Raw genomic sequence first — 3,449 nt, forward strand, 5'->3', positions numbered from 1 at the left:
GGACTACAAATAGATCTTGAAAGAACAGGTTGAGAATATAATAGTGACCCTATATATCTAAGTTCAAAAAAATGCAAGTGATATGGCCTCAACAATTAAAATTGTCATACAAATTCTATATTCCATAAATAAATAAAGACAATCATTGGCCTTATCATATGTTAACATTGTACCTTAAAAATATTGTTTTTTAACTAAAGCCAGCTTCTTTTACCAAACATCATGCATCCTCTGTTAGAATGTGAGAGCTTAAAGACAGAAATTGAGTTTGTGACAGAAAAATCAACTCCGATCTATAAGTTCTATTAAATTCATTTTGGCAGAAGCTCCATGATATTTATACCTGTGCATTCAACATTCTTGCACAATCAGAAAACAGGAATAAAGTGGACCATAAAGCTTAAGTGAGAATCTTTCAAGAACATATCCTAAATTCAAAGGAGATTTTAGTCAGCTTTCGGATGAAATTAGACTATGTAATGTAATATCAAGAAGTCTTAAGGTACACCAAATTGATAACATGTCTACCAACTACCATAGAAGATCAAAGCATACATGGGCTAAGCATCAAGTAATGAGAGAATCAGACAAAGATGATAAAAACAACTAAATAAGTTATGATGGGAAAAATATCATTCTCATTCAACAATACGTAAACGGTAACATCCGAAAACAAAAAGAAACGGAAAAAGAAAAAAAAATACAAAAATAGAACAATAGTAAGCATATACCTTGTTTTCTCCTTTTCACGAGTTAAGCCGCAAAGTGGTCCTGGAATTAGCCTCTTGTACCAAAAAGGCCCCGAGATTCCGATTGCAGCATAAACATTCTCGAAATTAAAAAAATTGCACTATATTAATCCTCCACTCCCTTTAATTTTCATTGAGTAAGACCTCACGCCGCGGGTGGCATAACACATCTCTTCCATGCTGGACTAGACCAAATGAATAAACTAAAGCAATGCATTTTCATCTAGTTCAGCATAGAAGGATATGTGCTAGGCCACTCACAATGTGATGACAAACTTGGTGGGAAGGGAGTGAGGACCAATATGCTGCATTTTTTTCAATCTGGCTATTGGAATCTTGGGATCGGATCTTTTCCATGAAAGCGACCAATGTCAATCTCAGACCATTTTAGGGTTTAACTCCCGTTTCACACACTACTACAAGAAATTAATTAAGATCAGGGAAAAATGATAGTCAGGGATTGTTTGTGCATTGGGATTTTGGAGAGAAAGGAAAAGTGTGTAGTATCAAAATTTGAAGTTTTACACTACAAAGTACAAACCCTTCCTTTCTCTCTCTCTTCTCCTCTAAAAGTAAAATCACAACTCACAAACAATCCCTGTAAGCGTCTAAATTAAAAGACCTCACTGTCCGATATGTGATACCCCATAGTTTATGTCACCTGAGACCTGACCTTCTGAAGCAACAGTATCGGAACTGTCGTGAGTCCTTTGATATTGAGAGCGTGTAGTGAGGAGGTTGTAGATGTCCTTATAGTAGGATATCACTGCTACCAATAATATAGTCACATTGACAATGATGAAGCACCATAACTGAGCAGCCACTACCCACAAGATGGCTTCGAAAGCAATCACAGAGGAAAAAATCAAGAGACTAGCAGTTACCAGGCTGGGATTGGCTGCTCTTGCAATCATAGAGCAGATGGTAGCAACATGGTAAACCAACATTGCTGCCCAGTGTTCTTCATAAGGATTGGCCAGTAACAATTTGCGCATTGCTCCAGCTGCATCTTCAAGCAATTTGGCAACCTTGTGGAAGATGACATATGCGTTACTTGAATTTCCACTGAAAAATTAATGAATTGCATGTCAGTGGTACTCAGAATTTGTGAGAACATCTATCATTAACTCATAATCAAAATTGTTTATATTATTATACTCAAATATCAAATTAATTTTATTTTTTTAAACAAAAATTACTTAAAAAACACCTCTTAAAAACCTATTCAAAAAAACCCATTATACTGAATTTTATTTAGAATATATTAACATTCTCTTTTCGGATTTTTTATTTAAATAAAAAATTTAATTATTTACTCAAATAAAATATACTAAAAGGCAGACAAAAAAAACTAATTAACAACATAAAATCATTTTTTTTGGTAACTACAACATAAAATCATTTCAAATTAGGTAACTAGGGCCATAAACTCAAACCGTAGTTTATCCTACTTTAACCTAATATAAAATATATCAAATTATCAACGTTAAATTCTGCGGTAGGTTCTTACATTTTCAATGAAATTACAAATTGATCTCTACATTTTAAAAGTTTGTAATTGAGTCTTAAAAAAAATTTAAATTTATAATTTAGTCTTCATCGGTCAAAAAATATTGATTTAACATAATATTATTCTGAAAATATTCTATTAAAATAAGGAATATGTTAAAAATATTCTATTAAATCAAATACTTTTTGAATGACAAAAACTAAATTGTAAATTTTAATTATCTTTAGAAACGTAACATACTTTTAAAATATAAGGATCACTTTATAATTTTACTGAAAATGTAGGATAACAGTATAATTTACCCAATTATCAATGCATGACAAAACCTTAAAATTTTGAACTAATGATTTTTTTTTTTTTCTTGGTGTCTTGAACTAGTTATTTGACCCATCAATGATAGAGACTTCGCTCGACAAAGTTTAAAAAAAAAAAAGTTGGTTCCAAAAAGGTAAAAATAATAAAATTTTAAAAATAAACAGACTAAGTTAATTACTTAACCCAATGAGTTAGTCGGGTTTCCGTAAATTCTTTTGGTCTTGGGGTTTTTGGACTTTAACGAGTTAAAGGCCATTGTTGTCTGTTACGTTCTTTTCAACCTATCTACTGTGTTTTAGCCCAAAAGATGAAAAAATGAGTAACTTAAGTAGTTTTCCAATGCCCTGACCAAAAACAAAGTAATTTTCCTATATATATAAGAAAAAAAGGAAGTAGTTTTCCTACTTTCATTTGTCAACAACATTAATCGGTGAAACCAAAAACAAAAACAAAAACCAACATTAATTGGCCCTCTACTCCTCTTAACATTGACTGCCAGACTCATAGAGCTATGGCTTTGTAAAGCACTTGGTAAGGTTAAGGTTGTTGAAATGTTTGATACTTGTTAACAAACTGAAGAATTGAGATTTAGTATTGTATTCGATGGTTAGCGATTGAAATTTTTGTCCCAAAATTTTAGTTCTTTCAGTATTTCTAGAAAATGGAGATAGAAATGACTAAAATTTTAGAGGCAAAAGACTGAAATTTTAATAATATTTATCAAAAATATTTTTATTTAATTTTTTAAATTCTAAATTTATAATTTAATCTCTATATTTATTTTAAATTAAATATAATATTAAAATATAATTTAATTTAATATATTTTATATTAAATATAATATAAAAATTTAATTTAATTTCATTTTTTCAATC

The sequence above is a fragment of the Arachis ipaensis genome, chromosome B01, assembly GCF_000816755.2.
Source record: "Arachis ipaensis cultivar K30076 chromosome B01, Araip1.1, whole genome shotgun sequence".
Taxonomy (NCBI): Eukaryota; Viridiplantae; Streptophyta; class Magnoliopsida; order Fabales; family Fabaceae; genus Arachis; species Arachis ipaensis.